The 24,901-nt window shown below is 37.0% G+C and overlaps 1 pseudogene across 1 annotated transcript; it reads left to right on the top strand.

Moving 5' to 3' along the window:
* The first annotated feature begins 451 nt into the window (after window positions 1-451).
* Window positions 452-24,893, top strand: LOC309618313 (transmembrane emp24 domain-containing protein 2 pseudogene; annotated as a pseudogene). Its single transcript has one exon. The product of its transcript is annotated as a transmembrane emp24 domain-containing protein 2 pseudogene (transcript).
* The last annotated feature ends 8 nt before the right edge of the window (window positions 24,894-24,901 follow it).

Genomic DNA, 24,901 nt, shown 5'->3' with positions numbered 1-24,901 from the left:
GGGATAAAGAAGACACAGGGAGGAGAAGCAGAACAGTCACCAATACGTAATGTGAGTGAGAAATAAGCCTTTGTTGTTGTAAGCCACTGAAATTTGTGGGCTGTTTAACTTGAGGAAAGCTGAATAATGCACAGGGTCATCTGTGTCTTCTAGCATCAAGGGCCATTCTAACTATATTTACTTGAGAAGAAATGTTAAATGTAAAACAGTCTCTGTACAGGGAATTCCCTGGCGGTGCAGGGAGGCTCTGCCCTCCTATTGCAGGGGGCACAAGTTCATCCCTGGTCGGGGAACTGAGATCCCACAAGCCACGTGGTCAATAAATAAATAAATAAATAAATAAAAAGTAAACAGTCTCTGTGCTATCAACATTTATCATGTAGATAAACTATGAGGAAAACAAAATACAAATAATCTTATTTTGAGAGTCCATAGAAACTGATGAATCCTGGTCGCCCTCCTGGCCACTGCCTCGGGCTACTTTGTCAGCATCGATGTGTCAGCATCGACTCACATGCCTAGGAGTGCTTCTTCGAGCGGGTCACCTCGGGCAGCAAGATAGGCCTCATCTTTGAGGTGGCTGAGGCTGGCTGCCTGGACATCGACGTGGAGATTACAGGGCCGGATAATAAAGGAATTTATAAAGGAGACTGGGAGTCCAGTGGGAAATACACATTTGCTGCTCACGTGGATAGAGCAGCAGCATATAAGTTTTGTTTTAGCAACAGAATGTCCAACATGACTCCAAAGATAGTGATGTTCACCGTTGATATTGGGGAGGCCCCAAAAGGACGTGGAAACAGAAGCTCACCAGAACAAGCTAGAAGAAATGATTAATGAGCTCTCAGTGGCAATGACAGCTGTAAAGCATGAACAGGAATACATGGAAGTTCGGGAAAGAATACACAGAGAAATCAGTGACAGCACAAACATCAGACTCATCCTTTGGTCCTTCTTTGAAGCTCTTGTTCTAGCTGCCATGACATTAGGATGCATCTACTACCTGAAGAGATTTTTTGTAGTCTGGAAAGTTGTTTAAAAAACCTTTTTCTGATGATCCCAAACTCATAATTCACTGTTTATCAAACATCTTGGTAATAGTAATGTCAAAAAAAAAAAAAAAAAAGAAAGAAAAAGAAACTAACGAAGGTGCCTTGCATCCACCTAATTTTGGACATCAAGGAGACTCACTTGAAATTCAGAATGCAGATGTCTGCATGCCTGCAATGCACCAAATGTCTGAAAAATTGTTGATTTTGGGGGCTATTAAATAAATGTATCAGTTATTTTAGTGCTTTTTATGCCTCCAAGAATTATTATGGTTTTATCTTTAACACATTTCTTCTAAATTAAATATGTCACGATTACCCTGGAAATAAAGTTAACATTTTTCATTCACTTGGTGTAGGAGCATAACCAGAATATTAACATAAAATGGCACATTTTTTAAAAAGTTGAATAAATCATTTGTAATTCCTTTAATAAAAATTAAATGAGAAGCATCTGCTTTTATAGTAGGCTCGAATTTCTAAAGTTAACCTTATAAACAAGTTGATGCTTAATAAGATTCCCTCCCTATTCCAAGATCAATTTCCAGTGTTGATACAGAAAATGGCTCATATTTTTATATACCTTGACTGAATTAACATGGTTAAACATAAATAATATTTGATTTCTCTCAGTGACCCTTCATAATGTAGGAGACTATTTATTAGCTTTCTTATCCAGAGGAGAGCTCAGAGATTCAGCATGTACAAGGGTGTAACCACAACCAAACAGCTAATGGAGGAGTTTAGGCAGAACAATAATTCATTCTGGCAGCCTTTCCACACACAAGAGATTTGCCAAAGCTACCTACCAATTTACTTCATGTGTTGAAACAAATTTTTAAGATTTAAGAAGTTTTGTGCCACTTGGAATTTGTTGCTTTGCTTTTTATTTTTGTCTACTCTTTCCCTCTCTCCCTACCCCTGTATTTTATAATTCACAACTATCTAAAGTCTTGGGTATATTAAACAGTCTTATAAAATAAGTCCCTTGAACAATGTAATTAACCAGTAACAGAAAAGGTCCTTGACACAGCCTCTGTCTTAGCTGTACTGTTCTCTCAGGTCTTGCCTTGATTACCAGAATCCTTCCTTACCAGAAGAAATTACAAATACATGCTTACACATCTGGAATCTATTGACTGAGGATCATCTCACAACCTAACAAAGCCTTATTTGCAGACTCTGACAGTTTTCATTTTTCACATGCACATACCCTGCTTCAATACAAAGAGTCCTGAGTTTAACACTTTTCAGTTATAGAAAAAAAGGAATGAATAAATAAATGAATGAATGAATCAGTTGAATGAATAAATAGAATTATTGTGTGCTTGGGCTTGGTGCAATCCCAAAGTGGACTCTATTTGAGTCTTCTGTTATATGTCTACAGTGTTGCTTTCAACCTTGCATTCTCTATCAGCCTCTATTAAAGACAAAATATTCTGCCTAATTAAGACTTTTGTTAATTCAGTGGTTGCTGGATTAAAGTCCTAACTCCTACAAACTAAAGATCCTTGACTGCAGTTAGGCACAAGCTTTAATCTTGCTTTTGCCTTCTTCCAAGTTGGGGATAGGGTGATAATGATATAACATTTTCAGATGGTAGAAGCGAGTTCTCCTTTCATAAACATCCAAAGTGATTTCGTAGCCATAGAGTGTTTGCCCTGTATACCAGATATTTCACAACAAAGAAACTGAAGCCCAGGAAGTAATTGCCTCTGAGAGTAATAACTAACATACAGATATCCTGATACCTCATCTACTCTACTTAGTTCCATCCTAATTTGGTTAAAAATATAGTCTTGGTTTTAACTGAACTACTGTACATGTTATTCTGAGTGCCTACTATGTACAAGACATGTTGTTAGATATTATGGGTGATTCAGGGATGTACAACACTGATTCCTTCCTTGAAGAAGCTTATCAGCAAGTTAGGGAGGCTGTACCAGACATGGAAAATAAAGTGTTAGTGGAAGTCATAATAGGTGAGAGAGAATTAGTATACAGATAATGTGAGCTGCAGGTATTCAGAGAAGTAAGACTCATGAATGCTGGCATGGTCATAGTAAATTTCAAAGAAAAAGTGCTTTCTCCCTAATAAGAAAGCAAACAACCAGTTTTTTTTTTTTTTTAATGGGTAAAAGATATGAATAGACACCTCACCAAAAATATACAGATGGCAAATAAGCAAATGAAAAATGGCTCAACATCATATGTCATTAGGGAAATGCAAATTTAACATAATAATAAGATACTACTACACACCTCTTAGAAAAGCTAAATTGAAAACAGTGAAATCACCAAATTCTGGTGAGGATGTGGAGCAACAGGAACTCTCATTCATTTCTGGGGAGAATGAAAAATGGTACAACCACTTTGGAAGACAGTTTGGCAGTTTTTCACAAAACTAAACATGCTCTTACCATATGATCAAGCATATGTGCTCCTTGGTATACACAAAGGAGTTGAAAACTTATGTATAGCCACATATGTTTATAGCAACTTTATTCATAATTGCCAAAACCTGAAGTGATCAAGATGTCTTTCAATAGATGATTAGATAAGCAAACTGTGATACAATGAAATATTATTCAGTGCTAAAAAAGAGTGGGCTATCAAGCCATGAAAAGATATGAAGGAACCTCAAATATATATTTCTAAGTGAAATAAGCCAATCTGAAAAGGCTACATCCCATATGATTCCAACTCTATGACATTCTGGAAAAGGCAAAACTGTGGAAGCAATAAAGAGATCAGTGGCTGCAAGGAATACTGGAGGAGGTGGGGAGGGACAGATAAGTGGAACACAGAGGACTTTTAGGCACTGAAACTATTCTCTGTGATACAGTAATGATGCACACATACATTTGTCAAGATCTACAGAATGTTCAGCACAGAATGAACACTGTTGTAAACTATAGACTTTAGTTAATAATAATGCATCAATACTGGTTCATCAATTGTAACAAATGTACCACACAATAAAGACATAAATAATAGAGGAAACGGTGTTCAGGGGGGATGGGAGATGGGTTACGTGGGAGCTCTCTGTACTTTCTGATCAATTTTTCTGAAAAGCTAAACTTCTCTAAAAAATTGTCTTGTAATTGTTTCTAAAAAGTGGACTTGGCCTAGTTAAGCTTCATATAAGCCAGAGGGGTTAGATAGGGAGGTTCAGGCAAGGGACACAGCAGAGCACAAAACCTAAAGGGAAAAGGGTGCACAGTAGGTCAGAGAGCAATAACATCACCAGACAGGTCTGCGATTTCCTGTCCCTGCAGCTCTGAGTCTAAAGCCTCAAATTTGGCATCAACATAGCTGCATTTGAATCCCAGTTCTGTTGCTTAAGGGCTGTATGAGCTTCATTAAAGCCCTAAAGCTTTCTGAACTTCTATTTCATCAGCTACAACATGGGGAAAATAACATATTCAGAATTGCAGAAAAGCTCAAATAAATTAATGTACATGAATTTCTCTGTGAATTCTGAAGTGCTCTAGAAATATTAGTTGTTATTATCAAAGAAAAGAAGCCTTCCCACTGCTTTTATTGCTTTTATGGTGACCCTTGCTTGGCAACTGGCTGTCATATGACAGCACAGATCTGTCTTGTTGGAATGGAGTCACCTAAATCTACCCCTCTGTCATCTTTCTTACAATGAAGTTTCTCCTAAACACTACTTATTTGAATATTTGGCCAGTCTCTTGCTGACACACCAAGTTTCAGATAGAATCTGACATCACAAGAGCAGCTTCAGTGGTATGAAGTCCCGGAAATCTGAGATGGCTGTGAATAGTGTCTGGAGAAGATCAGGTCTGGGATAACAGTCTTTGAACTTGATGATTTTCTTCTGTTTACTTCACAGTTCCTTCTCCATGACACTGTACTCTCTATCCCAATCTCCCCTCCAGTAGTGATTTGGTGATATGATATCTTCTGCTCAAAATCTCTATTAAAGAGAAAATCAAGTTTAAAAGCAGCTAGAGACAGCTATGGGGACAGTTTTTACAGGTAATGTGCTCTTGTGGTTGAAGACCATTACATCAGGCAGAAGAGTTCCAAATAGCCCACACTTTATCTTAAAAAAGTAGCATGCCCATTACATGAAAACTAGACAGTGTATAATCATTCCAAATGGGGAATAAAGTTGTAGAGCTTCTTTTCAAAGATCTCATTTAATCTACACAAACCTTTGGTGAAGTGTGCTTCATACCAAATTTTAGAGAGAGTGAAACAATCTCAGGATTTTAAGTGGCACCCCCCAAGCTCAGACTCATTTCTGAAAGGGGCAAAACTCCATCTTATTGTGCTGCTGACTCTAAGCCTGATGGCATGTCTGCTGTAGCCATTCACTGTTACTTCCCTCCCAAATGATAGACACTGATGTTACGGTTGTGACAGTCACTTAAGAATAAAATCCCAGCCATTACATTGTTTCGGGAAGCCCTAAACAATGTAATTTTACATATTATAAAATTAAATTGAATTAAGAAAAAAGACCACAGTAGGGGAATATAGGAGTGAGACACTCACTTTTCCCGGGAGTTGGGGAGAGGCCAAAAAAGACTTCATAGAGGAAGTGACCTTTGAAGTGAATGCTTTATTGTTTGTCATTTTTCATGTATTTGTGTGTAATTTAGCTTAGTCCAAAAAGCTGAGTGAATGAATCCTTAAACTGTGATCCTCATGAATTTTTTGTCTCCAAACCCAGATCGTGGTATTAGCTGCACAACCCACCCAAATGAGATACCACACAAGAACGGACAGGCATGGGGAAGATAGGGAGACGGTGAGTTTCCTTGGTGGTAATCAATAGTGTGGCCGCTGGAAATTTTACCTCTCTAAGCATTATTTGAAACTGAGGAAGACTTGGTGATTTCAAAATCATTTTCCATATCAGGATTCTACACAGAATTGCCAATTGCCTATTACTCACATTGTGGGTATATTTCTTGAGCTGTCATTTTAAAGAGTCCCTCTTAAGCCAGCAAACAGCTATACTTCACAGTTAGAATATAAACCTAGATTGTGGAATTTACTAATTGTTCCTCACTGTTGTGGTCATTTAACCATAAAATATTCACCACCTAAGTCTTGTAACCCTTGGCCTTTCTTTCTCATGGGAAGGGGAGAGAATTGCTCAGAAAGATGACCTTCCCACTTGGGTCAACAAGAGCTGCAACTGGTTCTAAGGAGGGTGTCTTATTGCTGTCAAATTGACCGAAGTTGTCACAGGAGAAGCCTGCTGTCACTGTATCTTGCTCAGACCAGCCCCTTAGCTTGCTGAGTCAAGCTGTGCTGACTCTTAGTGATAGAATTTTAATGTGAGAGATGACAGAGGCCTTGGAGTTAATGTGTGCACGGAGGTGACAGTTTTGAATGTCAGCCAAAGCACAAAGGCCTGTCTGAAATTAATTTTGGGGGGGGTGGCAGAAAGTCATAGGAAGATGGAGAGACAGAGTATGATGGAGAATTGAGATTGGTTGAGTCAAATCTACTGCCATCTGCTACAGTGAAAGGATCATTGTTCACAGACACAGAATATTTGAGCCTGGGAGGAATTCACCTCATCAGATAACTCTGCTGGTTTAATTTTTGATCAAACTAGTATGTAACTTGCCACTTTTAGATCTCTATGATCCCGTTTCCCTTTGTGAAAATGGAGTTGGAAAAAGTGGACATGGATCTCCTGATGATATGATCTAGAATTTAATCATTTAAGGGGGAAATAACAATTTTCTGGTAATAAACAAGCCAAGCAATTTTATGCATCTTAATCTTCCTTTTACATTGTAACTTATTAAGAACTCTCAAAATTTCCCCATTATCTAGAGGAAAAAATTCAAATCTTTAATCTATCTGTGACAGGCAGAATAATGCCCTCTTAAAGATGTCCATATCCTAATGCCCAGAACCTGTGAATATGTTACATTACATGGCAAAGAGGAATTAAGGTAGCAGGTGGAATTAAGGTTGTTAAAATCAGCTGACTTTATGAAATAGAGGCTCTCCTGGATTATCTGGGTGGGCCCAATGTTATCACAGGTGTCCTTAAAAGTGGGAAGAGAGGCAGAAGAAAAGTCAGAGTCAGAGTGAGTTAACGTGAGAAAGACTCAACTGGCCATTACGGGCTTTGAAGGTGGAAGGGGCTATGAGTCAAGGAATGTGAGCAGCCTCTAGAAGCTGAAGGAAAGGAAACAGATTCTTCTTTGCTACTTCCAGAAGGAATACAACCTTGCCAATACCTTGATTTTAGCCCACTCATATAAATTTATGTTGTTTTGTTATTTTAAGCTATTATGTTTGTGATAATTTGTTAGAGCAACAATAAGAAACTAATACTCTTACCTTCAAGGTCTTTCTCAATGTTATCCAGATTTGTCCTCACTTACCCTAAATGAACCCTCCTTCTGAACTCTGAACATTGGCCTCTAAACATGCTTTGTACATTACACACTTTGTCATTCCATTTCTTGTGTCTGGAGTCAAACATGTTCTCCTCTAGGGTTGATGAGGACTAGACACACCCCACTGAGGGGCTAGCTAGTGCCAGGACAGAGGGATGGGTCCTGGGGCTGGTTATAGTGAGGTATGCTACTTAAAGTGGGTTGAGAGAGGAGCATTCGTGTCAGGGTCCTTGAGAAAGGGCAGAAGCCAAAGAGGAAAAAACAATTTCAAGGCCGAGTCCAAAGACCAGTCCTAGAATTACAAATATGAGACAAGACTGAGATTCTGAGGCCAGATGGCAATAGAAAAAAAATGCAAGGAATAAATGAGATGTTCTGGAATATCAGTATCAACAGCTTTTGAGGGGCCTATGGCTCACTCTTGCGGTGGTCGGTGTGTGGGGTTACTTTGTGTTGACTTAAAGGTACTGTTTATGTGCAGATATGAGTGCCCTCAAGCATCTTCCATCACCCCAGTTCTACCCATCCTTCAAAGCCTAGCTCACGTCCAACCTTCTCCACAATGCTTTTCCTGAATATTCCAGCCCTAGTTATCTCCTCTTTTACTCTTTATATTCCCCCCTCATTTGGTAGTTGCAATTCACAGCCTCATATTTTTAATTACACAAAGCTATTGTATGCATAACTGTAAAAATTCACACAATATAGTAAGAAGACATTTAAAACCATTCAGAACCTTACCACCCAAAGGCAACTACTGTTACATTTTGGTATTTATCTTCCTAGACTGATATTCACTACTCCCTGCAATATTTTTTATAACATACGCATATACACAAAAATATATTTCATATATATTCTCCAAAATGAAACTTATTGCAGGAAATTCTACATCATATAAATTACTTTTATCAGGTTTATTACATATTAAATTACACATAAATTATTTGACATTCACAATACCTGTAGTGTTATACTGACATATAAACTTTTTACCTGTATATATTTTTTCAACACAGTCAAATATAAGTACTTTGAGGTAAGAAAGAAAAAATTTACATATTTTTTTCCGTCTCCATTGATGCCTAACATAGTACATTGAACATTTTAGAGGCTAAACAAATATATATCGATTGACCTGAAAACCCTGGAAAATCTTCCTACCTAGAGATGGATAGTATTTGCTATTGATATGTTTTCAAATTTTTACAAAGGAATTTCAATAATTATTTTTGCACAGAACATTTTTTAAAAGTTGCACCACACTGCTCTTTTTACAGTGGTCAGGTTATTATAAATCTAGAGATTTGTCAATTAGCATCAGAATTACTTGTTAAAATGGGAAAGAAGATAAACAGAGATAGAATTCTTGTTAACTCATTAATATTCCCTATAATGAAAAATGTTGCAGGGAAGAAATAGCCACGGTAATACGTGTAATCAATCTAGCTGGGGAAAAGTGATGCAATTTGTTATCTTTATAGAGTTGCTCTGTTCGCTAGTCAGCTAGTTGGCATATTTATCAAATGCCTGGTTGGTGCATAATAGTGTACTGTTTCCCTGGACTTCATGTTATTTGTGTTTCATTCATTCATTCACTCATTCACTCATTCACTGTTCATTTTTTAACATGCTTTTTTGGAAAACCTATTATGTACCAGTCACTGTGATAGGTGCTGGAATAATAAAGCTCAGCAAGACAGTTTTATCCTCAAGACACGCTCAGTGGAGAGAAAAACAGACAATCATAAATTGATTTTGATGCACAAGCAGGAAGACTATCTCTACCCTCAAATAGTTTAAAGTTAAATAGAAAGAGGATACTACAAAATAGTGTAGTCTTTTTTTCGGATTGCAATGTTAGTCCCAAGAATGGCTGGTTTTGGCAGAAACAGAATCCTAAAATAGACTCGGTCATTGGAAAGACTGACAACTAAGGTGCAGGCTTTGCCCATGATTCAGAAGATATCAGAGCAGGTAGAAAGGTAAGTTGCAAACATTCATGCATAAAAGGCACTGTATTAGTTTACTAGGTCTGTCATACAAAGTACCACTGATTGGGTGGCTTAAACAATAGACATTTTTTTCACACAGTTCTGGATACTAGAAGTCCAAGATCAAGGTGTTGGCAGGGTTGATTTCTTCTGAAAACATCTCTCCTTGGGCTTGTAGATGGCTGTCTTCTCCATGTCTTCACGTGGTCTTCCCTCTGTGTGTGTCTGTATCCTAATTTCCTCTTCTCACAAAGGCACCCATCATATTGGATTAGGGCCTATCCATATACCTCACTTTAATTTAATTACCTCTTTCAATACCCTAAACCAAATTCAGTCACATTCTGAGGTACTGGGGATTAAGACTTCAACATACAAATTTTGGAGAGACAACTCAGCCCATAACAGGTACCAAGGGTGATACTAAATCCTAAAATGAAAGCAAATCAAATCCAGACACGGTAGCTAGTTGGGTGCTTTTATGAGCCTAGTTAAGGTGTGGCTTGGTTAAGCTGCATTTCACTTTATAATTTGCTTGCATCCTACTAGATGAGTGTTTATTAGTGCAAAAGAGTGTATGCTTGATTTTACCCTTTAAGGTTGCTTTAAACATTCCTTGTTGCCTTTGCCCACTGAAAACAACCATGAATTGCAGGAATAGGGAAGCTTGGGAAGGGGGAAGTCCCTTAAGCACAGTTGGAATGTGAAGGATTATTAAACCTAATTACAACTCCAAGGAGCTATCCTCACTGAAATTTTACAATAGTCCAATATTGGTACCCTAACCATGTAATTGAGTAAATTTTTATATCAGGTAGGATATAAAATGAAATAATAGAAATAGTATTAGATGAAGTAATAGGAAACAAAACTGAAGATAGACTAAAGAAGTATTTCTAAATTTCCCTGATGTTAAGACTCATTGCTTAAAAATCACAGTTTCTAGCATCTTGTCTTGGATGCTCTGTTTCTGGGGCTTAGGGTAAGACCCCAAAATTTGTACTTTTAAAATTGGTATCATAGGTGTTTCTTATGTTTATAAAAGTTTAGCAAACAAATGGAGTCAACAATGTCAGTTTGGATCCAAGCTCTTTCTCTCTGCTCTGCCACCATTAGTTTGTTTATCATCAGCGTGGCCACGACACTCTCAGTCACAAAATGGCTTCTGCAGTGATAGGTGTCACAGTTAAAAGCAGAAGAAGAACTGTCTTTTCTGGTATGTTGCTTTGCTGAAAAGGAAGGAAGGAAGGAAGAAAGAAGGAAAGAAAGAGAGATAGAGAGAGGGAAGGAGGGAGGAAGGAAGGGAGGGAGGGAGGAAAGAAGAAAAAAGATGAAAGGGAAAGAAAGAAAGAAAGAGTGAGAAGGAGGGAGGGAGGGATGAAGAAAGTAAGGAAAGAAGGAAAGAAGGAAGGAAGGAAAAAGAATGAAAGAAAAAGAAACAAAGAAAGGGTGAGAAGGAGGGAGGAAAGAAGGAAGGAAGAAAGAAAGAAAATGAAAGAAGGACAGAAGGAAAGAAAGGGTGGGATGGTGGGAGGAAGGAAGGAAGGGAAAAGAAAAGAAGAGGAAAGAAAAGAGAAAGAAAAGAAAAGGAAAGAAGGAGGAAGATGAGGAGGGGGAAATGAGGGAGGTGGTGATGGAAAAAGAAAGGAATTTAGAAGTTCTCCAGTGTATCTCTTTAACTGTTTCATCACCTGCCTACCTTTAAACCATGGAGAATGGAATTACCATGTTTCATTTGGATTTACCTTTGAACTGATGAGTTTACTTTCTCTAAGCATATATCTTTGCAGAGGTGGATAACAAGAAACAAATAGCAAGAAAGAGTGATAGAATATTTGTTGGGCAAACAATAGTGTCTGCTTCAAGTATGTACAGGCAAATATAATAATTTTACCAGTCAAAGTAGAATTAGAATTAGATAATTAGGGTTGTGAAGAAATAGCTAAAATTTACTGTGCTTATTGTGTGACAGACCCTGTGTTCTAAGGGGTTTATGTTGATTAAATTATTTAAGCCTCACAACTACTATGGTATAAGTGCTGTTATTATTCCCACTTTACAGATGAAGAAACTGAAGCATAGAGACATTAATTAGTTTATCTAAGATCATATAGCTCTTAAGTAGCTGATCCAGGATCTGAACCCTGGCGTTCTGGGCTCCAGAACTATACTCTAAATAGTGTTATATTCTATATGAACAGATAATAAAGCAGAATCCCAAAATACTTAAAGTGCTTGTGTGGAAAATGGTGAAGGCGGCTTGGTGTTTGGTTGCATGGTTGACTTTGATTAAGCACCTTCTATCTGCAAAGAACTATACTAGGAACTAGGAAATTTCAAAAACAAGTAAGGAGTGATATGACTTTACTCAAGGAGTTTACAATCTAATGGAGGAAATAGATTGCAATCAATTAATTCTAATACGATATAAAGTAGAATATAGTGAAAACTACAAAGGACATGTTGGATTGAAGATAAAAGAGCAGTTAATTCCTGTTAGATGGATCAGAAAAGATTCATGGAGAAGGAAGGTTTTGCGGATGTGGATGTGGGGGAGAGAGGAGGACATTCCAGACTGAGAAGAGGTAAGAAATAATGGAATTGAGTGCATGTTATGTTGTATTCTGTGAATAGACTGACGTGGCTGTAATGCAGAGGACTTGAGATATACTGGAAAGTGAGACTGTAAAGATACTAAATTTAAAGAAGATACCATGTCATATGTGAAATTCACCTTCATACTTAGAGAACCATAAGATTATTGGGTAAGGTTGTTATGAGGATGTTGGGAGATTTATTTTGACTCTTGATTTCTGTCTTTTGATAATACTTAAGAAAGATGTTCTCTCCCCTCCTCTACTTAAATAATTCATCTCCCACCTTTAGGGTCCATTTTAATCTTTTTTCTTGCTCATTTGGCCTTTATCAAAATCTGTCTTTCATTCCACTTATACTACTGAGTGATTGTTTTATCTTTTCAATTAGAATGAAATCTCAGAGAAGACAGATTATATTTTCAAATATTTTGGGAATCACCTACAATGCCCGACCCAGTTTTCTTTATTTAGTATCCAATCAACCCATGTGGAATAATGAGTCACAATAGAGCATTCTTTTTAGGACCTTTCAGGAATTTAGGTATCTTTTTACAGGGAGTTTGAGAGTGTTTCTCTTAGCCTTCACCTGGAGAGCTACTCATGGGTGAGTTTCACCTGATATAAAATGACTTATCTACCAGTTTTTACATTTTCCTCTGAAGTCAGGTACAGAGAGGGCCAGGAAGTCCTTCCAACATCTCACTGACAATCTAGGGTATCTGTCAATGCTTCCAGCATCTTCATTTCTGACTCTCTCAAGGGTTTTCTTCATCTGTTACCATTCTGACATCTGTTGCATTAATAACTTTCCTTTGAGGTGTCCATTCCATGAGCAGGCCTGGCTGTGCACTTCTTCCCAAGGCAGTTGCTTCTTTGCTTGCATCCTTGGTTGTTTTCATGCCAGGTAGCTCCAATTCCTTAATCAAGACTTCTGCAATTAACTGGTATTATGTCATCATCCCTTTCTCTCAACAGTGTTTAAATTAATGAGGAATCTTTTCGCTCAGACACTTCATATCGTTATTTCTTATCCTCTGACCTTGACTTGTAGTTTTTCCTTTCAGAAAAAATAAAACAAACACAAGCAACCAAAAACTTCCCTGAGATGGGTGTTTCTGACCCACTGGTTATAGAATAGAAAAGATACTACAGAACCTAGGGGCTCCTTCAATGGGTGTTCCTTGCTTGCTGGGCTTTACCCAACAAGGTCTTCATTGACATTCAGGAAGTAAATGACATTGCAAACCTCTTGATAACCCCACAGAAAACTTCTGTATTTATAGTAAACATTCTTACTCATTCATTTCCTACTTGAAAAATTTTTTTCCAAATTAGCCCCAAGAGTAAGCTTAGTGAGAAGTTATTAGGACAAAAGTTTTCCAGTGTAATCTTAGAAAGCCAATTGGTATTAATTCATAGAGGTCTTTTTATCTTCCTATGTGTTTCATGAAAGCAGGGACTATACCTCTGCTATTTACCATTGTAGTCTCGGTATCCAACAGTGCTTGGAAAGGTAGGTCAGGAATACAACAAGCTAAAATTCAACCTATTTTTCTCTATTCTTGATTTTATGACAGGCATTACTAATCTATTATAGGAGTCTTTCTACAGACTTGTCGCCTCTCAACATTGCCCCAAGAAGCTTCTGCAAATTGATTGGAGTTGCCATGCAGCAAAAGCCCATTTACCATTCTCATAGTTAGCACTCAATAAATATTTCTCAATGATTGAAACAATATTCTCCCCTATGCATGACCCCTTCAACATCATCTCTGATAAATTACTATCCTGCTCCTATTTAAACACCTCTACATGATGAAGAACATGTTATTCCATAAGACAGGTTATCCCACTGTGATATAAATTAAATAGGAAGTTCTTTATATTTTGAAAAATCTGGCCTTTTCCAATTTATTAGTCCATTTTTACTAATATAAAGACCTATTGTTGCAATTGGCTAATGCTTTTGTAAGGATTGGTCTCTATTTGAATACTGTAAAAGATAACCTTATCTAGTTTTCTCAATTAGTCCTTCAAAGGTGATCATAATCAGCTCTAATTAATTTGACATTTTCTTTTTAATATCTAAATTAAAACATTTTAAAAAACTAACTGCTGAACAATCAACGACAGGAAGACACTGGAACTCACCAAAAAATTACCCCACATACAAAGACAAAGAGAAGCCACAATGAGATGGTAGGAGGGGTGAAATCACAATAAAATCAAATCCCATAACTGCTGGGTGGGTGACTCACAAACTGGAGAACACTTATACCACAGAAGTCTACCCACTGGAGTGAAGGTTCTGAGCCCCACCTCAGGCTTCCAAACCTGGGGGTCCAGCAACCTGGGGGTCTGGCAACGGGAGGAGGAATTCCTAGAGAATCAGAATTTGAAGGCTAGTGGGATTTGATTACAGGACTTTGACTGGACTGGAGGAAACGGAGATTCCACCATTAGAGAGCACACACAAAGTAGTGTGTACATAGGGACCCAGGGGAAGGAGCAGTGACCCCATAGGAGACTGAACCAGATCTACCTGCTAGTGTTGGAGGGTCTCCTGCAGAGGCAGGGGATGACTATGGCTCACTGTGAGGACAAGGACACTGGCAGCAGAAGTTCTGGGAAGTATTCTTTGGCGTGAGAACTCCCAGAGTCTGCCATTAGCCCCACCAAAGAGGAGGTAGGCTCCAGTGTTAGATTGCTTCGGTCAAACAACCAACAGGGAGGGAACCCAACCCCACCTATCAGCAGACAAGCAGATTAAAGTTTTACTGACCTCTGCCCACAAGAGCAACACCCAGCTCTACCCACTACCAGTCCCTCCCATCAAGAAACTTGCACAAGCTTCTTCAATAGCCTCATCCATCAGAGGGCAGACAGAGGAGCAAGAAGAACTACAATCCTTCAGCCAGTGGAACAAAAACCACATTCACAGAAAGATAGACAAGATGAAAAGGCAGAGGGCTATGTACCAGATGAAAGAATGAGATAAAACCCCAGAAAAACAACTAAATGAAGTGCAGATAAGCAACATTCCAGAAAAATAATTCATAAAAATGATAGTGAAGATGATACGGGACCTCACAAAAAAAATGGAGGCAAAGATCGAGAAGATGCAAAAAATGTTTAAGAAAAACCTAGAAAAATTAAAGAACAAACACTTAGAAGAATTAAAGAACAAACAAACAGAGATGAACAATGCAGTAACTGAAATGAAAAATACACTAGAAGGAATCAATAGCAGAATAACTGAGGCAGAAGAATAGATAAGTGACCTAGAAGACAGAATGGTGGAATTCATTACAGCAAAACAGAATAAAGAAAAAAGAATGAAATCACATGAAGACAGCCTGAGACCTCTGAGAGAACATTAAATACAACAACATTCGCATTATAGGCTTCCCAGAATGAGAAGAGAGAGAGAAAGGATCTGAGAAAATATTTGAAGAGATTATATTTGAAAACTTCCCTAATATGGGAAAGGAGGTAGCCACCCAAGTCCAGGAAGTGCAGAGAGTCCCAGGCAGGATAAATCCAAGGAGAAACATGTCGAGACACATAGTAATCAAATTGACAAAAATTAAAGACAAAGAAAAATTATTGAAAGTAACAAGGGAAAAATGACAAATAACATACAAGGGAACTCCCATAAGGTTAACAGCTGATTTCTCAGCAGAAACTCTACAAGCCAGAAAGGAGTGGCATGATATATTTAAAGTGATGAAAGGGAAGAACCTACACCCAAGATTACTCTACCCAGCAAGGATCTCATTCAGATTTGACAGAGAAATCAAAAGCTTTACAGACAAGCAAAAGCTAAGAGAATTCAGCACCACCAAACCAGCTCTACAACAAATGTTAAAGGAGCTTATCTAAGTGTGAAACACAAGAGAAGAAAAGGACCTACAAAAACAAACCCATAACAATTAAGAAAATGGTCATAGGAACATACATATTGATAATTACCTTAAACGTGAATGGATTAAATGCTCCAACCAAAAGACACAGGCTCACTGAATGGATACAAAAACAAGACCCATATATATGCTGTCTACAAGACTCACTTCAGACCTAGGGACACATAGAGACTGAAAGTGAGGGGATGGAAAAAGATATTCCAAGCAAATGGAAATCAAAAGGAAGCTGGAGTAGTGATACTCATATCAGATAAAATAGACTTTAAAATAAAAACTGTTACAAGAGACAAGGAAGGACACTACATAATGATCAAGGGATCAATCCAAGAAGAAGATATAACAATTATAAATATATAAGCATGCAACATAGGAACACCTCAATACAGAAGGCAACTGCTACAGCTCTAAAAGAGGAAATTGACAGTAACACAATAATAGTGGGAGACTTTAACATCTCACTTACACCAATGGACAGATCATCCAAACAAAAAATTAATAAGGAAACACAAGCTTTAAATGACACAATAGACCAGATATATTTAATTGATATTTATAGGACATTCCATCCAAAAAGGGCAGATTACTCTTTCTTAAGTGCACACGGAACATTCTTCAGGAGAGATCACTTCTTGAGTCACAAATCAAGCCTCAGTAAATTTAAGAAAATTGAAATCATATCAAGCATCTTTTCTGACCACAATGCTATGAGATTAGAAATCAATTACTGGGAAAAAAACATAAAAAACACAAACACATGGAGGCTAAACAATACCTTATTAAATAAGCAAGAGATCACTGAAGAAATCAAAGAGGAAATCAAAAAATACCTAGAGATAAATGACAATGAAAACATGATGATCCAAAACCTATGGGATGCCGCAAAAGCAGTTCTAAGAGGGAAGTTTATAGCAATACAAGCCTACCACAAGAAACAAGAAAAATCTAATATAAACAATCTAACCTTACACCTAAAGGAACTAGAGAAAGAAGAACAAACAAAACCCAAAGTTAGTAGAAGGAAAGAAATCATAAAGATCAAAGCAGAAATAAATGAAATAGAAACAAAGAAAACAATAGCAAAGATCAATAAAAGTAAAAGCTGGTTCTTTGAGAAGATAAACAAAATTGATAAACCATTAGCCAGACTCATCAAGAAAAAGAGGGAGAGGATGCAAATCATTAATATTAGAAATGAAAAAGGAGAAGTTACAACACACACCACGGAAATACAGAGCATCCTAAGAGACTACTACAAGCAACTCTATGCCAATAAAATGGACAACCTGGAAGAAATGGACAAATTCTTAGAAAGGTATAACCTTCCAAGACTGAACCAGGAAGAAACAGAAAATATGAACAGACCAATCATAAGTAATGAAATTGAAACTGTGATTAAAAATCTTCCAACAAACAAAAGTCCAGGACCAGATGGCTTCACAGGTGAATTCTAGCAAACATTTAAAGAAGAGCTAACACTGATCCTTCTCAAACTCTTCCACAAAACTGCAGAGGAAGGCACATTCCCGATCTCATTCTATGAGGTCACCATCACACTGATACCAAAACCAGACAAAGATACTTCAAAAACAGAAAATTACAGACCAATATCACTGATGAATATAGACGTAAAAATCCTCAACAAAATACTAGCAAACAGAATCCAACAACACTTTAAAAGGATTATACACCATGATAAAGTGGGATTTATCCCAGGGATGCAAGGATTCTTCAATATATGCAAATCAAACAATGTGATACACCATAATAACAAATTGAAGAATAAAAACCATATGATCATCTCAATAGATGCAGAAAAAGCTTTTGACAAAAGTCAACACCCATTTATGATAAAAACTCTCCAGAAAATGGGCACAGAGGGAACCTACCTCAACATAATAAAGGCCATATACGACAAACCCACAGCAAACATTATTCTCAATGGTGAAAAACTGAAAGCATTTCCCCTAAGATCAGGAACAAGACACGGATGTCCACTCTTGCCACTATTATTCAACATAGTTTTGGAAGTCCTAGCCATGGCAATCAGAGAAGAAAAAGAAATAATAGGAATACAAATTGGAAAAGAAGAAGTAAAACTGTCACTGTTTGCAGATGACATGATACTATACATAGAGAATCCTAAAACTGCCACCAGAAAACTGCTAGAGCTAATTAATGAATTTGGTAAAGTTGCAGGATACAAAATTAATGCACAGAAATCTCTTGCATTCCTATACACTAATGATGAAAAATCTGAAAGAGAAATTATGGAAACACTTCCATTTACCATTGCAACAAAAAGAATAAAATACCTAGGAATAAACCTACCTAGGGAGACAAAAAACCTGTATGCAGAAAACTATAAGACACTGATGAAAGAAATTAAAGGTGATACCAACAGATGGAGAGATATAGCATGTTCTTGGATTGGAAGAATCAACATTGTGAAAATGACTATACTACCCAAAGCATTCTACAGATTCAATGCAATCCCTATCAAATTACCAATGGCATTTTTTACGGAACTAGAACAAATCATCTTAAAATTTGTATGGAGACACAAAAGACCCCAAATAGCCAAAGCAGTCTTGAGGGAAGAAGACAGAGCTGGAGGAATCAGACTCCCTGACTTCAGACTATACTACAAAGCTACAGTAATCAAGACAATATGGTACTGGCACAAAAACAGAAACATAGATCAATGGAACAAGGTAGAAAGCCCAGAGATAAACCCATGCACCTATGGTCAACTAATCTATGACAAAGGAGACAAAGATATACAATGGAGAAAAGACAGTCTCTTCAATAAGTGGTGCTGGGAAAACTGGACAGCTACATGTAAAAGAATGAAATTAGAAACTCCCTAACACCATACACAAAAATAAACTCAAAATGGATTAGAGACCTAAATGTAAGACTGAACTCTATAAAACTCTTAGATGAAAACATAGGAAGAACTCTCTTTGACATAAATCACAGCAAGATCTGTTGTGATCCACCTTCTAGAGTAATGGAAATAAAAACAAAAATAAACAAATGGGATCTAATGAAACTTAAAAGCTTTTGCAGGAGAAAGGAAACTACAAACAAGACAAAAAGACAACCCTCAGAATGGGAGAAAATATTTGCAAATGAATCAACATACAAAGGATTACTCTCCAAAATATATAAACAGCTCATGCAGTTCAATATTAAAAAAACAAACAACCAATGAAAAAATGGACAGAAGACCTAAATAAACATTTCTCCAAAGAAGACATACAGATATCCAAGAAGCACATGAAAAGCTGCTCAACGTCACTAATTATTAGAGAAATGACGTGGATGGATCTAGAGACTGTCATACAAAGTGAAGTCAGAAAGAGAAAAACAAATATGTTATATTAACGCATATATGTGGAACCTAGAAAAATTGTTCAGATGAACTGGTTTGCAGGGCATAAATAGAGACACAGATGTAGAGAACAAACATATGGACACCAAGCTGGGAAGTGGCGGGGTGGGGGGGGGGATGGTGTGATGAATTGGGAGATTGGGATTGACATATATACACTAATATGTATAAAATGGATAACTAATAAGAATCTGCTGTATAAAAAATTAAATAATATAAAATTCAAAAATTCAAATAAAAACAAGAAACAAACAAAAAAACCCCAGGTGACTGCTGTCATCAGAGATTAAGTAAAAAGATATTGGGAGACACACACACACGCACACACACACACACACAAGACATTTTAATGGTAACCCCAAAACACACATACTATAAAAAGTGGAAACAGCAATATGAAATAAAATACATAGACAACAATATACATAGACAAATGTCATGAGGTTCTAGTGTTTAATACCCAAGATCTTTGCACTAGGCTTTGGTCAAGTACTCAGCCATAGTGTTTGGTGTAATGTCTCTGCACAGATTCTGCTCTTACCTTCTTTGGTCACCCTGGTTGTTAGTGTCACCTAGAATCATCAATATTGGACAGGTCACTTTCTACTTCAGAGATGCTAAGTATGAAAAATATTTAGTTTCTTTATCAGCAATCACTCCATATTCTGTCCTTATAGACCATCTGACCTGTCTACATGGAATTCATCAACAGCATTTCCATGGATCACACATTCTCCATTTCTGTTTCAAATTGCCATTGCCCAGCTCTACACAGCTTTCTTTGGGCCATGAGAATGTTGTTGCAATGACAGGGACTTTTTAGAACTCTCTATCTTCATGTGGGGAAAAGAAATATCTCTGTACTAAAAACTGCCTGGAATATTCCCCTATTTGCCCATAGTGCTTTCCTCTTTGTTTTCTTTAGCTTGGTAAAACTGACCCTACTGAAAATAACCACCTATCTTTGAGAATCAGGGAAATGAGCAGAGCTGGAGCTTTAGTTTTTAAAACTGTTTCATTCTATGTAAGTTGGTTATAATTCTTTCTTTAGTCAAAGTGCTTTTATTGACATTATTCTTCTTTACCTATCATGGCTAATGGAGAAGGGTGGGATTTTGCTGTCATTGCTAAAGAAATAAAGAATAGAAATAAAGAATATATTTTTATGCACTGATCTTGAATCCTGAAGCCATGTTAACTCATTTATTATTTCTAATAATTTTAATGATTCCTTAGAATTTTCTATATACTAGATCATGTCATATGCAAACTGAAATAGTTTTAAGTTTTCTTTTTCAACCTGGATTTTTTTTATGATATTACGGTTATGTAGGAGAATGTCCTTGTTTTTAGGAGATACATGTGTTTTTATGTTCATTTGTCTCAGTATTTTCTAATTCCCTTTGTGATTTCTTTTTTGATCCTTTAGTTATTTAGGACTATGCTATTTGTGAGTTTCCCAAATTTTCACCTGCCATTGTTTTCTAATATTTTTCTGTAGTAATCAGAGAACATTCTTTGTATGATTTCAATCCTTTTAAATTTATTGAGGTTGTTTTATGGCCAAACATATGGTATGGAGAATACTCAACGTGTGCTTTGGAAGAATGTATATTCTACTGTTATTGACTGGAGTGTACTACGGATATTTGTTAGGTCTAATTAATTTATAGTATTGTTCAAGTCTTCTGTTTTCTGTTTATCTTCTGCATACTATTCTTTCCACTACTGAAAGTGAGGTACTGGTGTCTCCAACTATTATGGTTGAATTGTCTTTTTCTCCTTTCAATTCCATCAGGGTTTCTTCATATATTCTGGATTTCTGTTGTTTAGGTATATATATGTTTATAATTGTTAAAACTACCCAGTGAATTAAGTCTTTTATCATTATAAAATATTTTTCTTTATCTCTAGCAATATTTTTATTTTAAAGTCTATTTTGTGTGATATTAGTATAGATATTTCAGGTCTCTTAAGGGTGCTGTATATGTGGTATAGCTTTTCCATCCTTTTACTTTCAAACAATTTGTATCTTCAAGTCTAAAACATGACTCCTGTAAATAGTATAATGTTGGATCTTGTTTTCTTTATCAAATCTGACAATCTGACTAATGATTGTATTGTTAAAAGTTTAGTATTGATACAGTTGGATTTACATCTGCCACTTTGCTATATGTCTCATATATTTTTTATTTCTTGTTTTCTTACTGCTTCCTTTGGCATTCATTAGATATTTTCTAGTGTAACATTTTAATTCAGTTAATACTTATAAAATTTTTAAACATTTTTAAGTTGTTGCTCTGGAGCTTACAATATATATCTTAAGTTATCAAAATCTACTTCAGATTTATACTAATTTAATTTTACTGTGATATAGAAATTTTACTCATATATCTCCATTCTCTCTTTTTCTGTGCTATTATTATTACATGTTATGTCTGTATATGTTACTAACCCAAACATATGTTGTAATGATTACCACTGTATTTTTTTCTTTTAAAGAAGCTGAGAGTAGAAAGGCAAGAAACTATATTTTCATAGAGTGTTCTATTAACCTTTGTATTTACTACTTCTTGTTCTCTTCATTCCTTACTTTGGATTTGAGTTACCATCTATTATAATTTCATTACTTCAATACAGTTTTGTTCCCATCTATCTCCTTTGTGCTCTTTTTACAAATACATTGCGTTTCTATATGTTACAGTCCCCAAAATACAATTCTATGCATCTTGTTTTATGCATTTACCCCTTAAATAAAGCAAAAGAAGAAATGAGAATAATTATTTTTTATACTGTCAATCATAATACGTACATAATTACCTCTTCCAGTGTTCTTGGTTTTTTTTTTTTTTAATTTTTGGCTGTGTTGGGTCTTCGTTTCTGTGTGAGGGCTTTTTCTAGTTGTGGCAAGCGGGGGCCGCTCTTCATCACGGTGCGCGGGCCTCTCACTATCGCGGCCTCTCTTGTTGTGGAGCACAGGCTCCAGACGCTCAGGCTAAGTTGTTGTGGCTCACGGGCCTAGTTGCTCCTCAGCATGTGGGATCTTCCCAGACCAGGGCTCGAACCCGTGTCCCCTGCATTAGCAGGCAGATTCTCAACCACTGCGCCACCAGGGAAGCCCGTGTTCTTGGTTTTTATGTGCACATTAAACTTATTTTCTGATGGTGCTTGATTTCAACCTGAATAATTTCCTTTAGCACCTATCGTAATGCAACTCTACCAGCAACACAATTTTCTGTTTTTATCTGGGAAATTTTCCCTTCATTTTTTAAAAATATTTTTACTGAATGTAGATATCCTGGTTGACACTTTTTCATTTAGCACTTTAAATATGTCTCTTAACTGCCTTCTGGTCTCCATTGTTTCTGGTGAAAATCAGTTGTTAATCTCATTAGAGTTCCTTGTATGTAGTGGGTTATTTTTCTCTGCCTCCTTTTTTGTCTTCATGTTCACATATGGTGAATATAATGTGTCTGGGTATGGATCCTTTTGTGGCTAGCCTAATTGGAGGTTTTTGTGCTTCTTGGATGTGTAGACTAATGTTTTCACCAATGGGACGTTTTCATCATTGTTTACTCAAATATTTTTTTCTACATCTTTATCTCCTTTTTTCTGATTCTTCCATTATGCTTATGTTGATGCACTTTATTATGCCTTGCATTTCTCTGAGGTTTTCTTCATTTTCTTTATTCTTTTTTTCCTGTTATGTGGATTTCATAATCCCTATCAATCTATCTTCAAGTTCACCAACTTTTTCTTCTGCCAGCTGAAATCTACTGTTGAGTCCTTTAGTACATTTTTTATTTCAGTTATTGTACTTTTCAATTTCAGAATTTCCATTTGTTTCTTTTTAATAATTTCCATTTCTTTATTCATATTTGCTATGAGTTATTGCCACCACCCCTTCCTTTAATTTTTTAAAGATGGTTTCCTTTAGATCTTTGAACATATTTATAATAGCTCTTTTGAAGTATTGTCTGCTGTGTCCAACTTCTCATCCACTCCGTGGCAGTTTTTGTTTTTTTTTTAAATTAATTAATTAATTAATTTATTTATTTTTGGCTGTGTTTGGTCTTCATTTCTGTGCGAGGGCTTCCTCTAGTTGCGGCGAGCGGGGGCCACTCTTCATCGCGGTGCACGGGCCTCTCACTGTCGCGGCCTCTCTTGTTGCGGAGCACAGACTCCAGACTCGCAGGCTCAGTAGTTGTGGCTCACGAGACTAGTTGCTCCGCGGCATGTGGGATCTTCCCAGACCAGGGCTCGAACCCGTGTCCCCTGCATTGGCAAGCAGATTCTCAACCACTGTGCCACCAGGGAAGCCCATCAGTGGCGGTTTTTATTGCTTGTTTGTTTGTCTTTCCTATGGATAGATCATACTTTCCTGTTTGTTTGTTTTTTTTAATGTCTTTTTTTGTTGTTGTTGTTGTTGAAAAGTGGACATTTTAGGTATATTGTAGCAACTCTGGATACTGATTCTTCTTTCTATAGGGATTGTGTTTTTGTCTGCTTGATTTCTTTTTTTAATTAACTAATTAGTTCTGTGACTCAGTCAGACTAGTTCAGTGACATCTATTTCCTCTGCAATTTGCAAACTCTAATGCTTGTCCTCAGAGTTTGCAGCCTTGGGCATGAGGAAAATGTTCCTGACCAGCAACAATGACTGTGGCTTTAGCTGTGCTCTCTTTGATTTTCTCTTTCTCTAATATCCCTATTAAAATGTCATTGTTCTTTTATTACATTCACTCTCAGCTGTTAGCCTCCATTAATGGCTAACTGATAGTTCTATTGTTTTCAACAATGCCCTGGAGCAAAAAATTTTTTATGCAGTCAGTTCCAATCGAAGTCTGGTCCCATGGCAGGGATAGACTTTGAGGTTTGCTCTGATGTTCCCATGGGCAAAACCACTGCAGTATGGAGAAGGAGATAGGGAGGAGTTGGTGGGGAACTCTTTATTGACTGCTCCACTTGGATCCTCCCTATAGTAGGAGCTGTGTGTGTGTTTGGGGCTACTGGTGCTGCCACCATGCTGCAGCCAGCTCCTAGTATAGATTTTCCATAGCATAGGCCAGAGAAGGTGGAATTTCCTGATGTTTAGCAGCTGCCACATCTAACCACAATGAGTCTTCTAGCCTAGAATGATCAGGGAGATGGGAATTGCCAACCAGCTGCTGAGCCACTGAGCAGCTCTTTGACAGCACAGAGTATGCAGGAAAGAGGAACTTCTTTCTTTACTACCTGCCATGCTCAGATCCTCCCTATATAATATGAGTTTAGGGTCAGGAAATGAATGCAACTTGGGTGCTCTTCAGCTTCCTGACATAGGGCTTCTACAGCATAGAACTACAGAAAATGAGATCTACTGATGTTCATTGGCTGCCAAAAGCACCCAGATTAACTTTCCCAACCTGGGGAGTTGAGAGAGATGGGAAATGCCACTTAGCTGCTAAACCTTCTAAAATAGTTCTTCTATGAGGCTTAGCTGAAATGAAATATCCTCCCATTGTTCTTACAAGTTTCCATAGTTTTTTTTTTTTTTTTGAATA

Source organism: Balaenoptera borealis (assembly GCF_965194805.1).
Source record: "Balaenoptera borealis genome assembly, chromosome: 1".
NCBI lineage: Eukaryota > Metazoa > Chordata > Mammalia > Artiodactyla > Balaenopteridae > Balaenoptera > Balaenoptera borealis.
This window is presented reverse-complemented; position numbering and strand designations above follow the sequence as displayed.